Source organism: Fistularia commersonii, chromosome 27, assembly GCF_037954325.1.
Source record: "Fistularia commersonii isolate RoL2024-O1a breed Wild chromosome 27, RoL_Fcom_v1.0, whole genome shotgun sequence".
Classification (NCBI taxonomy): Eukaryota; Metazoa; Chordata; class Actinopteri; order Syngnathiformes; family Fistulariidae; genus Fistularia; species Fistularia commersonii.
Window position 1 is genome coordinate 12905512 of NC_141310.1, and position 14489 is coordinate 12920000.

The window sequence follows — 14489 nt, forward strand, 5'->3', positions numbered from 1 at the left end:
AGTTGCTACAGTTGTTATTACAGTGTTATTGCAGCATTATTCCAGTTATTACAGCATTATTACAGTATTACAGTGGTACTACAGTTGTTTTTGTAGTTGTTATTGCAGCATTATTACAGCTGTTATTACAGTTGTTGTTACAGTGTTATTACAGTTGCTACAGTTGTTATTACAGTTGTTATTGCAGCGTTATTACAATTATTACAGCATTATTACAATATTACAGTGGTACTACAGTTGTTTTTTATAGTTGTTATTGCAGCATTATTACAGTTGTTCTTACAGTGTTATTACACCTTTATCCGCACTGACAGGCGCTTTTCTCCTGTCCCACGCCAGGGTCAAAATTACATTTAAATGTTTTTTTTTCCGTGCACGAAATCCAGTTTGAAGGAAAAAAAAACAAAAAATGCCTGTCCTGACAAAATCGGACCCCCCCCCCCCTTTTCCGTCCAAAGCTACTTTGCTGTTTTTTTTTCTTTTTTCTTTTTTTAAAAACCTCCACGCCGTTCCCGTTCACCGCCGCCTCGAGCGTTTCTCCTTTCCCTTATTTTTTCCCCAAACCCTCCCTTTGTTTCTGCCGGTCCGTTACCGGCGGCGACCTGCTCCGGGTAGAAGCATCGCACTCCGGCATGCGGCTTTTTTGTCGGAGGGTTCGGCGTTCATGATGTCATGCGGCTGCTGCACAAAGTCACATTCCCCCTCCGGGTGTGTGTGTGTGTGTGTGTGTGTGTTGGGGATCATTGAAATTCCACATATTCTCCTGTAAATAATGATGAATCTAGAATGAGGGCGCTGGTAGCATAGCATAGCCACTGCTAAAAAAAAAAAAAAAAAAGCATAAATAACAAAATAAAAGCATTACTTCTGGTCGTCGGGTGCAGCGGCAGCCTCTCAGAGCGTTTTACCCCTGATGGGTATCAACCCCCGACCCCCCCCTCCCGCCCCCGCCTTAAACCGCCGTTACACAACGTTAGCATGAATTCACATCGCTTTGTTGTGTTTATTCTGTCTCTTGTCCTGTTCATGTGTAATTACCGGGGCGCAGGCTGAACCCCCCGCCGCCGCCGCCGCCCTCCCTTCCTCTGCAGCGAGAGGGAAGAGGAGGAGCGGAGGGGTTGGAATCTTAACTTATTTTCACTTCGTTTTCACCTCCTCACATTTCTTCATTTCACATGGGCTGCGGGCGCCGCCGGCGTCCTCTTTCCTCCTCCAGAGCAAAGTGAATGTGACTTTTCTAAGGGGGTCACAGGACGCCGCCGGGCCTGTGGGTGTTACTGGACCGCCGCCTGCTCTCAGCCTCACTGAGGGGCTTGTCATAGATTTCATCTCCACAGAAATGAGCCCCAGGGTGTGTGTGTGTGTGTGTGTGTGTGTGTGTGTGTGTTGGCCCAGGAGCGCAGGCGGACGTTTATGAAGGGCCGACGCTGATTATTTCCCCCTGACATCGCATCCCGGGCTTTTCCGCATTAATCCCAGACAAAGGCGGCCCTTCAGCCGCTCCTGTTGAATCCTCCCTCCTTCTTCTTCTTCTTCTTCTTCTTCTTCTTCTTCTTATTTTTTTTTTTTGGTGCTCAGGTGACCTCCCCCCCCTTCCCCCTCCCGTCGCGGCGTGTCCGTCCCGAACAAAGGCGCCCTCTCCGGGGGCTAATCCGCCCCGCGGTGCTAGCGGCTAACTCCGCTAGCAGGCTCCGCGGGCAGAAAAAGAAGAAGAAGAAGGGGCGGAGGGGTGGAAGGGGGGTTGCAGGCGAGGGGCCGCGATGCCTCCGGCTTCCCCCTCCTCCCCTTACCGCCCCCCCCTTGCACCCCCTTCACGTCCTGCAGCCCTCTAATCAGCGCTAGCTAGCGTTTGAAGTTCAGCCTAAAAAGTCAAGGGTGAGCTACCTCCAGGAAGGCGGGGAGGTGGGGGGTGGGGGGTAAAAAAGGGCAGCTTGAATGACCTTTGACCCCTAGATATTAGCCGGATATTAAAGATAAGATAAACAATATTGATCCCCGTAGGGGAAATTCTTTTGTCACAGCAGCGTAACAGTTATAGTGTCAATAAAGAGAGAATTAGAAGATAGCAAAAGACAACAACAACAACAACATCAAGGTTAAGAGCAGTAAGGGTGTAAAAAAAGACAACCAAAACAACAATATAAACAGAGTGACAACAGCAATGAGAAAAATATGATAAATAAACTAAAATAAACAGGATGTGAATAGGATGAGAAAATAAACAACAGAGTTTGATCCTGAAAACTACTTGTAGAGCCGAAAAGAACCTAAGAGGCGTTATCCCTGATACCGAGCAGCTTCTTCATCCTCCTGGCAAACGTACGGCCCGCGGGCCAGTACCGGCCCGCCAGGGGGTCCGATCCAGCCCGTTGAATAAATCTACAAAAAAAAAAAAATCCCGAGCTACTTTTTTAAAAATAAACATGCAATTCCTCTATTGTCTGCTAGACAGTGCATTGTTTTAGTCAGTGTTAGTTAGTTAGTTACAGCAGATGGCAGCAATGCAGCTTCCGGGTCTGTAAATAGCATTTACGGCGTAGAACAGGATTTGTTTGGATCATAGAGTAATTACCTAGAACAGGTCAATTATAAAAATTCCATGTAATGAACTGTTCCTTTAAAAAATACATGACGGCAACCTGAGATTCATGAAGAAATATAAGCGTAATTTCAACAACAGTCTAGGCTTCTTATTAGCCTCAAAGAACAAAAAAGAAGTGGTCCATTTTTCTTGGAAAAGCTACACTCCATGTCCACTTTTCTCTTTTTTTGACGACATCTTGCTGATGGAAAAGCAGGTAGATTTCTAACAAGAAGTAAAAATGCTATTTACAGACCCGGAAGCTTTATTGCTGCCACCTGCTGAGTGCTATGCTGCTAACATTGACTAAAACAATGCGCCCCTAGCAATATAAAAACTACATTTTTATTTTAAAAAACCTAGTTCATGATTTTTATGTATTTTTTTCAAATTGTAGATTTACTCCATTGAAAAGTTTCAGGAGTACTTTGAGTTAGAAGACTATCAGCCAGAAGGAAAGGTGGATGAGACAGTGGTGAGATGATCTACAAACAATTACAATGACCAAAAGACAGGAGGCAGAGCTGGAGGTCACAGAGATGAAGATGTTGAGGTTCTCTTTGGGAGCGACCAGGATGGAGAGGATCAGGAATCACTCCATGTTAGATGTTTTGGAGAGAAGGTCAGAGATGGTTGAGTCAAGCAGAGAGGAGGGATGGTGAATGTACTGGTAGATGGATGCTGGTAGTGGAGGTCTAGAGGAAGACCAAAGAGAAGATTTATGGATGTTGTGAGAGAGGACTTGAAGGTAGTTGGTGTGAGAGAGGAGGATCCAGAGAATAGGGTTAGATGGAGAAGGTGGCGATCTCTGAAGGGAAATCCCAAGATTTTGTCACAGGGGTGCAGGACATGTATGACCGAGACAAAGTGATGACTGAGATGGTTTGGACATGAACACTCTGCTCATGTCCAATCCATGGTGAAGATCTGGTGAAGGCGGAGCTGCCTGGCAGGAGGTCTAGAAGAAGACCAAAGAGAAGATTTATGGATGTTGTGAGAGAGGATTTGAAGGTAGTTGGTGTGAGAGAGGAGGATCTAGAGAATAGGGTGAGATGGAGAAGGTGGATTCACTGTGGAGACCCCTGAAGAGAAAAGCCCAAAGGAAAAGAAGAATTTGTCACAGGGGTGCAGGACACGTATGACCGAGACAAAGTGATGACTGAGGAGGATCCAGAGAATAGGGTGAGATGGAGAAGGTGGATTCGCTGTGGCGATCACCTGAAGGGAAAAGCTCAAAGCAGAAGAAGAAGTAGATTTATTCCACATCTGTGTTTTTAGTCCGGTCTGGTTTATTGTCTATAGGGACGCCCAGATACTTCAGATGAATACTCTAACACGCGTCGTGAGATTAGCCGAACACCTTCCTCGCCACGAACCCCCTTTTTTTCCTGTTCCGCCCCTTCCTCCGTCAAAGTTTTACATCTCTTAAACCCGTCGGCCTTTGTATCGCTATCTTCTGTGAGACAGATAAGCACCGGAGTACATCTGAGGTTAGCATGAACAGTCCCACCTTCGCACACACACACACACACACACACACACATACGGCGAACGTTTAAAAACACGCTCTGAGCTCCGAAAACATCCTTGACACATTTTCCCGGCTCCGAGTTAGCATCCGGGCGTTAGCGCCGGCGCTTTATCACATCAAAGGCTGCGCTTTGTTTGTTGACGTAAAAAAAAAAAAAAAAAAAAAAAATACAATAGCAACGCCCCCCCCACCCCCACCCCGCCGCTAACACCAACGCTAGCCCCCCCCCCCGGATTCACAAGGGCTCACTACCTCCCTATCTGTGTTAGCCAGGCGCGCAGGCCGGGGACAAAGGTAGGTGAGCGGTTTTTAATAGCGAGCGCGCTCTATTTTTCTATTTGAATTCATTTCACCTCCTTTCTTTGAGGCTGTAGATCAGAAAGAAGGAGTGAGGCAATAGAGTTGAGAGGCATGGGGAGGTGGAGGAGGATGGAGGGAAAGAGGGAGGGAGGGAGGGAGCACAAGGAAAACTGATGCCCTTTCCTGCAGCTAAATTAACAGGAATCACGTGGAAAACAATCTGAGTCTCCAATGAAGGAGGGTGGAGGATGGGCGGAGGGAGGGTGGAGGATGGGTGAAGGGGAAGGGTGGTGGTGGTGGTGGTGGTGGGGGGGGACCATTAAAATTAGCCCGGAGCTATGGACTGCACCCAATATCACTAAAGCTGCACTCACTACAGATGTGGAGGCTGGCTCGCAGGCAAACGACGCTCTGTTCTATAGCTACAATTAAAATCAACCTCGCTGCCAAAAAATAGGCGGGAGTGGTGGAGGGTGGAGGGTGGAGGGTGGGTGGGGGTTAAAGGGGGGGTAGAAAGGCAGACACGGAACATCAAAGACAGATTGAAATGTGTAGTCAGTAATAAGAGTGGTCTCCAGGCCCGCGGGTTCTCCACGGTCCCCTTGTTAATGAGAAATTTTGACCTCTGGTTTGTAAGTTAAACTTGTAATCTCGGTTAATGAAGTAAATCAATCCCAACTCGGGAGCGTCGGGTGTCTCCACCCCTCTCTCGCCTCCCACCCGCCCGCTAACCTCCCCTCTGTCTGCGCCGCCGAGCGTCCAGGTCTTCAGCCAGACAAACAGGAAGCTGGAGTTGCTGGGGGGGGGGTGGGGGTGAAGACTCGGAGGACCGTCCAGGATGTTTGGTTACGCCCCCATCTTCTCCAGATAAGAGTCGGTTCGGCGGGCTAGCGGGGTCGCCCCTCCCTCCCCCGCCGCCGTCCTCCGACGCCGCGACCAGCTAACGCGATCGAGATACCCCTCCCCGAGTTAGCGGCGTCTCCGTAGCGGGGTTCCTGGACGCCGGGTTTGGCACGCCGCCACATGCTAACTGAGCGCTGACACGCTGCCCTCTGCCAGCGCCGCGCCGCGCCGCCGCCATTAGTATGCAGCGCATCTTCTCGGGGACGCGGCGTATTAATAAACATGGCGGTGACCCGCTCACCCGCCGGCTCCCGGCCGCGGTCGTTTCGGCGTTAAAGTGTTCCGCTATAGAATTAGCATGAAGCGAGAAACACAACTTTTCCGCGGAACGTGACCCGGAGAACACCGGGTCCGCACCTGCTATCACGGTCGCCCAGTGGGATTAGCCCACTAGCCTCGGACGTAAACAAAGATCTCCAGAGTTAGCTTCGCGCGGGGTAGAACGCTGCGTTCCGATTGGCCGCAGGGTGTGAAGCGGCTTCTCGGTAGCTCCTCACGATCACTTGTTTGGCGTTTGCAGCCGAACAAAACGCAGGGAACACACTTTGCTAAATGTGAGCGGGATTAGCTCGCTGTTGATGCTAGGACAGTCTCGTTGTTTGCTCAGTAGCGAGCCACCTAGCAACAAGAAGGTACCCTGATGTGATTCTAACTGTGTCTTCATATTCTAGTTGCTTCTGCCTGGTTCTTCAGGTTAAACCGGGTTAAGCCCCGGCCTCTTGTCACCTCCATGCCGGTGGAGGGTATTTCTAAAACTAGCGCCGTGTGTTTTTAGCATTCTGCTAAAGACACTAGCCGTCAACTTGACTCGCTTGAGTGTGTGAAAAGGGCTAACAAGTCCTTTAGTAAGAGATCTCTCGGGTCAAGGTTCTGAGTGATGCCCTCCTGTGTAGGAACGCGAGGAACCCATCGGTTCGTTATGTCACGAGCCACGTACCGTTTTTACGGAAAAACAAAAGACGCACTCAGGGCGTCTGCCATCGTCAAGGAATCTTAATCTACAGCTCAATGATTAATCGAAGTGGCTAATTGGAAACGATTGTTCAGGAGTTTGGATAGCAGAGCGGCGCTACAGGGCATGGTTGTTAGCCCGACGCCAAACCTCAGAGGAAGCTTTGGCTAGCTTGCGCGCCTGGCCTCCGTCCAGCCCTGCAGGAGATTAGCTCCCTAATGGAAACACACTGGCTGGGAGGAGTCGGACTTGGAAAGGTCCTGCGAAGAACAAGAAGAAGAAGAAGAAGAAGAAGAAGAGCTACAGAAAGAAGAAAGAAACAGCGGATTTGGAACGGGTAAATCCAAGTGACGTTCTCAAATCCAGTATTAGTCTCTTGCGGATCATGCTGACGTCCCAGAAAAATTGTGGTTCAGGGGGATCTAGCATCAACGGGAAGTTACAAGAAGAAGACCTGAAGTCCTGAGCTGGTGGCCCTCTAATCAGAAGGTTGGCGGTTCAATTCCTAGCGACTGAATGCTAAAATGTCCTCGGGCAAGACACTGAACCTTGCATGGTACCTCTCTGAATGGGTGATGTAGTCCAGAGTGGGGGGTAGACATAAGTGGAGACCATTTCCCATCTGCTCTTAGTACCAGTGCTTTGAGTTCTTGTCGAGTTCCTGGTGGTTCTGTGGGTTCTAAAGGCAGCGGTGATGTCTAACAGGAAGTGGCAGAAGGTGCTCATAGCCACTAGGATCCTCAAAGAAGTCGGTGAGAAAGATGTTAGCGACGTGCTAGTACGCTAATGGAAGACCAGAAGAGACCAAAGACCTGCAATGGCTCCCGTTGGTTTTTTTTTAGCTTCATTTCTGGCAGAAAGATTGTAAAGGTAATCCAATGAAAACCCCTCTGTCTGGCCCTCAACTCACGCTAACGGCTACCCGGCTATGGCTCCCGTTGTTTTTTTTAGCTCAATTTCTGGCGTAAAGCTAATCTGTGGAAAACCGCGCCATCCGGCCCTCGGCTCAAGCTAACGGCTACGTGGCACCCTTCGCTCTGGGAGAAGGGAGAATACCGTGGATGTTTCGCTTCGTCGGCTGGTTTCGGGGCCTCCGCCGACACTAGAGGACCTCCATCAGGCTCTGCGTTCTCGAGCTTAAATGCAACGCGCACGGCGGCGGCGGCGGCGGCGGCTGGGTAATCTCCTCTGCAGATAAGGAGCTCCTATATATCCATATTCATAGGGAAGTATGGCTGCTCCGTCTCCTGCCTTCCAAACTTTGCCCTGGAATGATGGTTAAATATACAGTTTTGACAACAAAGTTGGGCCCCGGGCTCCGAGCAGATACCCATCTTAAAGAAATTAATTACCTCCCTTGTTAATCTTGATATAATTAAATTTCTGAAGAATGAAATTTGCTGCCTACCGCCACCGCCGCCACCCTCCCCCCCCACCGCCGCCCCGCTATGCCTAGCTGCTACGGAGGCGGGCTGATAACGGCTGTCTCTCTAGCTAGCCTGCTGGCCAGGGACCCGGGGACGCCGGGGCCCCACGCTGCTCGACGTTGCCCACTCGTCTCCGCGTCCCACGCCATCGCCGCCGCCGGGGATCGGCGGGCGAAACAAGGGGAAAAAAAAAAAACCAAAACAGCTCAGCTGCCGCTGCCGGGTCCCGCGCATGCTAACGCCACGGCGGAGGAGCGTTTTCCAACTCCGCGGCAGCGTCACGCAGGGAGCTTCTTCTTCGTGTCACTTCCTGTTCTCACGCCGAGCATGTTGTTGGAGCGTAGGAACGCCGCTCACACAGGGAGCGTCTTCTTTGTGGCGTTTCCTGTTCTAGCTCCTAGCATGTCAGCTGAGCACCGTTCACGCAGGGAACTTTGTCGTAGCGTCACTTCCTGGTCATGATATTAGCACGTCCTGTGAGCGTCATTCCACTTCCTGTTTCATGCCCTTCAGGCGCTGTTTACACAGGGAACCTTTTCTTCGGGTCACTTCCTGTGCCCACTCCTGGCAGGCCGTGGGAGCGCCGTTCCCCCGGGAATATTTGCCTCGTTTGACTTCCTGTTGTCACTCCTAGCATGTCTTGTGAGCGCCGTTCACAACACAGCGAGCTTTGTCTTCGTGGCACTTCCTGTTCTTGATTCTGGCTCATCACCAGAGCGCCATTGGCGCGGGGAACGTTGTCTTTTTTGGCTTCCTGTTTTCTCTCCTTGTTCGCCGCTCACACAGGGTACCTTTTCTTTGGGTCACTTCCTGTTCCCACTCCCAGAACTTCCTGAAGGCACCGTTCACACCGGGAACTTTGCCTTTTGTGTCACTTCTTGTTCCCACTCCTAGCACTTCACAAGAGTACCATTCACTTCCTGGAACTCCTGAAACTTTGGGAGTTCACTTGGGTGTCACTTCCTGTTCTCAATTGTAGCCTGTTGTTAGAGCGCCGTTCACGCCGGGAACATTGCCTTTCCGTCACTTCCTGTTCCCACTCCTAGAACTTCCTGAAGGCGCCGTTGACATTGGGAACTTTGGTTCCGCATCATTTCCTTTTCCCACTCCTGGCACTTCACAAGAGTGCCTTTTCTTTGAGTCACTTCCAGGAACTCCTTGAACTTCGGTTTATCATGGGGTGTCACTTCCTGTTCTCCTTTGTAGTGTGGAGTCAGAGCACCGTTCAAGCTTCCTGTTGTCTCCTCCGGCGTGATCTTCGTAGCACCTTAGCTTCGCTTCCTGTCTCACGCCTAGCATGATCTTCAGAGTGCCGTTCACAGAGGAAACCTTTTCTTTGGGTCACTTCCCGTTCCCACTCACAGAACCTCCTGAAGGCACCGTTCACACCAAGAACTTTGCCTTAGCATCATTTCCTGTTCTCCCTCCTAGCATGATCTTTGGAGCGCTGTTCACACCGGGAACTATTTCTTTGGGTGGCGTCCTGGAACTCCTTGAACTTCGGGAGGCCACGCGGGTGTCACTTCCTGTTCTCCATCGTAGCCTGGCGTCAGAGCGCTCATCACGCTTCCCGTTGCCCCTCCTAGCGTGATCTTCGTAGTGCCGTTCACATGGGCAATGTTGCCTCAGCATTACTTCCTGCTGCCAGTGAGAACATCAGGAGGTGTTTTTTAAAAATCGGTGTTTAAATTTTCAAGTTTTCTCTCTTTGACTTGAAGTCTTGGGTCAGCTCTGCTGTCAGCTGATCACCTCCACCTCGGCAGGGAGTGCGAGGTGATAATTTGCAGCGAGTCGGCAGAAACTCCCCGGAGAACATGGCAGAACTGCCGACGGAGAACCTGATTCAGGGCTTTTGGCCGCAAAGGCGTCGGCTTCTGCAGCTGCTCCTGATTCTCCAGCCTTGGACTCCTCTTGTACTCCCTTCCAGTACCTGGTGTATTAGTACAAGGGACTGTGTGTACTTCAAATCAGCCATTACTATCCGAAGAGTTGCGGTACATGCAGTACCATGTACTGCACACATGCTTGTACTACTGAATACATTCAATTCGAACTATCAGTATTATTCTGCACAAAATGTTATCTAGAAAAAAAAAAATTGAAAGTTAAATTACTTAAAAAATTACTTAAAATTAAATATATATTTATATATATGAATATATATACATACATATATGTATACTACTAGCGGAAACTTCCAGGACTTTCAGTGATATACTGTATTTATGCTATACATTCCCATAATATAAAGTATAATAACACAATATATTGTGCAGGATAACCAACAGAAGATGGATGGATCATGTAATATAACATTTTATAATATAATATTGTATAATATATATACAGCATATTGAAAAATTACAATACGTATACATTCATACATTCATTCATATGTATTCGTTCATTCATTGTGTATTATAATATATTGTATTACTGAGTACTTATATAAAATAATTTTTATATTTTTTATATTTTTTATATTTTTAATTTAAAAAAAAAGAATTAAAAAAAACGTTAAAAAAATAAAAAATGTGAAGCCTGTTTTCTCAGATTTTACTTTATTGGTTCATATTTGATTTGGATATATATATATATATATAAATATATGTTTAAATTTAGAGCTAGGAGGAGCATTTCCTGAATCAGCGCTAGTTTTCAGTTTGAAAATCCCTTGTTTCTTATTGTTGGGCGCTAACTGTTAGCCTAGCCTTGAGGAACATACCCGAGCGGCTAATCAAACTGATTGGCTCGCCGCAGGCCTCATTTTATTGTATCCCTCCGCCAACCATCCCCATCGTCTTACCCCTTCACAACTATAAAACTACCCCCCAAAACAAAACAAAACAGCAACAAAAAAAAAAAAAAAAAATTGGCGATCCATTAGCGAGGACGGGTTATTGGCCGACTCGCCTCTCCTCACGGCGGCCCATTAAAAGTGGTAATGCGTGCCGGCGGCGGCGGCGGTGTCGGCGGCGCCGGGGGAAGCAGAGGCGGGGGGGCGGAGGAGGGGCGGGGGGGGCGAGCCGGGCCGCGGGGGGAGATTTCACATGCATCACACGCTGGAATTAAAGCGAGCGATGTTCCCTAAAAAGACTGAAGTACATCTCTCTCGGAGGCGTCCCGGGCACAAATTCATTGATCTCACAAATGTCCCTTGGCAATTATAAAATATTCAATCCCAGTCGCACTTTTCGGCTCAGCTTAATTTTTCTCTCTCTCTCTTTCCATGTCTTTCTTTCTTTCTTTCTTTCTTTCTTTCTTTCTTTTCCCTCGCTTCCTGTTTGACCAATTTTGGGGGGAAAAAAAGTTGAGAAATGGACGGTTTTCAAACAAAGGAGGACAGAAGGACGGGGTTGTGATGTTTATGATTGGACGGGAGCCGGCTTGGGAGGGTGGAGGGGGCGGAGCATCCTCGTGACCTCTGACCCCTGCGTTCACAAACACCTCCATGCGTCTGATTGGCTGGATGCACCTCCGGTTAAAGCCTTGTTCGCTAATTAAGATGTGGAATCGATCATTCTCTGAGTGTGTGTGTGTGTGTGTGTGTGTGTGTGTGTGGTGGCGGGGGGGGCAATCGCTAAAGCTTCACCATTTAGCAGACTGACTGCGATGGGAATTCGACATCCTGCTCTAATTAGAGGGGCCAATTAGCTGAGGCGCTAGGGCCGCCGCCGCCGCCACCGCCGCCACATCATCGCGGCAGGATTCAGACATCAACCCGCATGTGGGAAGGGGAGAGGGAGGGGAAAGAGGCGGGGGTTTCCGGCGTTTGCGTGTTACACGCGTGTCCAAGAAGCTAGGAAGTGCCCGCAAATCCAGAAGAAGCGTAGCTTCGCCAGATCGCAGAACGGCGCCGCCGCCGCTCTGATTCATGATCACATGTATTTTTCAGTGAGCATGAATTATGTATCCCGGGCCGGCTAGCCGACAACGTCCTAGCGTCCTAGCGTCCTAGCGCCCTAGCTTCCTAGAGTCGTAGTGTCCTAGTGTCCTAGCGTCCTAGAGTCCTAGCGTTCTGGCGTCCTAGAGTCCTAGCGTTCTAGCGTCCTAGAGTCCTAGTGTCCTAGCGTTCGAGTGTCCTAGTGTCCTAGCATTCTAGTGTCCTAGCTTCCCAGAGTCCTAGTGTCTAGAGTCCTAGCGTCCTAGCGTCCTAGCGTCCTAGAGTCCTAGCGTTCTAGAGTCCTAGTGTCCTAGCGTCCTAGCATCCTAGTGTCCTAGCGTCCTAGAGTCCTAGTATCCTAGCGTCCTAGCATCCTAGTGTCCTAGCATCCTAGTGTCCTAGTGTCCTAGCATTCTAGTGTCCTAGAGTCCTAGCATTCTAGTGTCCTAGTGTCCTAGCGTCCTAGCATCCTAGTGTCCTAGAGTCCTAGTGTCCTAGTGTCCTAGCGTCCTAGAGTCCTAGTGTCCTAGCGTCCTAGAGTCCCAGTGTCCGAGCATCCTAGCGTCCTAGCGTCCTAGCGTCCTAGCATACTAGCGTCCTAGCGTCCCAGCGTCCGAGCATCCTAGCGTCCTAGCGTCCCAGTGTCCGAGCAGCCTAGCGTCCTAGCGTCCTAGCGAGCGGCGTCGAGGCCATATCCTGGCTTGCTTCCTGGTGACATCGGCGCCATGTTGAAGTTCGGCGCCGCCCCCGCCCCCGCCCGCCGTTCATCCGCCGCCGCCTCCCTTCCGCGCAACAGGAAGTTGCGGTTGTCGGCCGCGGGCGTCGCTCCGCAGCTGTTTGGATACGAGGCGGCGCCAGAGGTGTGTTTGCGGCGGGGCAGAAACCCTGCAGCTGCCCGCCTCAGGGGCACCGAGGAGGGAAACTTCCTTTACAAGATGTGTAATTATTATTGCAGACAAAGGTGTGGATTTAAACCGAGTCAATATGTAGATAAGCGCTGTACACACACACACACACACACACACACACACACACACACACACACACACACACACACACACACACATGTGCAGCTGTTGGATGCTTTTGTTGCCAAATTCGGTGCAGGTAGGAAAGGAAGGACAACCTGACGGGATCTGTGTGTGTGTGTGTGTGTGTGTGTGTATGTGTGTGTGTGTGTGTGTGTGTTTGTCTTCATATGAAGATTACATACAAACAGATCCACACGGGTCTTCATGTGAAAACAAAACACACACACACACACACACAGGTCCTAACATGAAGACGATACACAAATACATAAACATCTTCACATAAAGCTTATACACACACACACACACTTTCATGTGAAGATGACACAAAACACACACACACACACACACACACACACGTCTTAACATGAAGACCAGACACACACACACACACACACACACACACACACACACACACACACACACACACACACATGTCTTAGCATGAGGACCAGACACATACACACACACACACACACACACACACACACGTATTAGCATGAAGACCAGACACACACACACACACACACACACCCACACACACACACCCACACACACACACACACACACACACACACACACACACATACAGACACATGCGTCTTCATGTGAAGATTACACACACAAACACACACTCACACATGTCTTCATGTGATGATTACACACACGAACACACACACACACACACACACACACTCATATACATCTTCATGTGAACATGACACACACACACACACATACACACACACACACACACAAACACACATACAACTTGGCAGTTTTCTAGCTAACAGTTTCAATTCTCCTTTCGAAGCCGTGGAGTTTGTCGTGTGTCGGTCGCCGCGGAAACTGGGGAGGATAAGACGTTGGCGGTGTGTGTGTGTGTGTGTGTGTGTGTGTGTGTGTGTGTGTTTTCTCTGCTCTGAAACAAAGAGAGAAAAACTTGTGGTTGTTCTTTCTAGGCCGTCTGCGTTGAGCGCGGTGCGTTAGCTCATCCCTGCAGAGGCCTCTGCTTCCAACCAGGCCTTTTCCCGCCTGGCGTGGCGGCGTGCACAGGTGGGGGCGGCGGCGCCGAAGCCCGTGGAGGCTAAGCGGTGTCAAAAGTATCCCCATTTATGTCACTTTCAGATCAAGGGGCCCGAATGAGGAGCGCCAGCTTCTGAAATATGTCAGCGCTCATGTGAGGATTCTTCCTCCTCCTCCTCCGCCGCCATTTCTGGGTTACTCACGTTATTTTGCAAGTCGACTCTTCTCCACCTAATTAGGCCGTTCCACACACACACACACACACACACACACACACACACACACACATACATCTCCCCCTCGCACACACACACATACACACACACACACACACACACACACACACACACCCCGCCTGGTCATTCATGTTTGATACCTTTCCGAAGCGACGGGCCTCTTTTTGCTAACTTCCCGTTCCAAAACGTTTTCTTCTTCTTCTTCTTCTTCTTCTTCTTCGACATCAACAAGCGGAGCGCCGGCCTCATTTGGCGTCCTCCTCCTCCTCCTCCTCCTCCTCCTCCTCTTCCTCCTCTTTCTCGTCGCCACCCGTCAAAAAACAGGCGCTAACTCGGCCGCCACCCTCTCGTTCAGCCGAGATTAAAAATTAAACGGCGGGCAGGAATGACGGCGGCGGCCGGAGCGGCGAGTGTGTTAAAAGAAAGAAAAGAAAACCAACAAGGGCTCATTAGCGGGCCGGTTCTGGAGACGAGCGCTCCAACTTGAGACTCATTACCCTCCTCCTGCTTCCACTCTAATTGGGTTCATTTTCCAGATGAAACGCTCTGAATATTTCATATCGGGGGTTGGGGGGGAGAGAAAGTTCTACTTCTGCGGAGTTCCGCCGGTCCGGGTTAG

General features: G+C 49.7%; 1 protein-coding gene across 1 annotated transcript in view; it reads left to right on the forward strand.

The window, feature by feature from the left end:
- The window catches only part of LOC147218069 (transcription initiation factor TFIID subunit 4), a 91062-nt gene that overhangs the window by 67366 nt on the left and 9207 nt on the right, over positions 1-14489 (forward strand). The window lies entirely within an intron of this gene.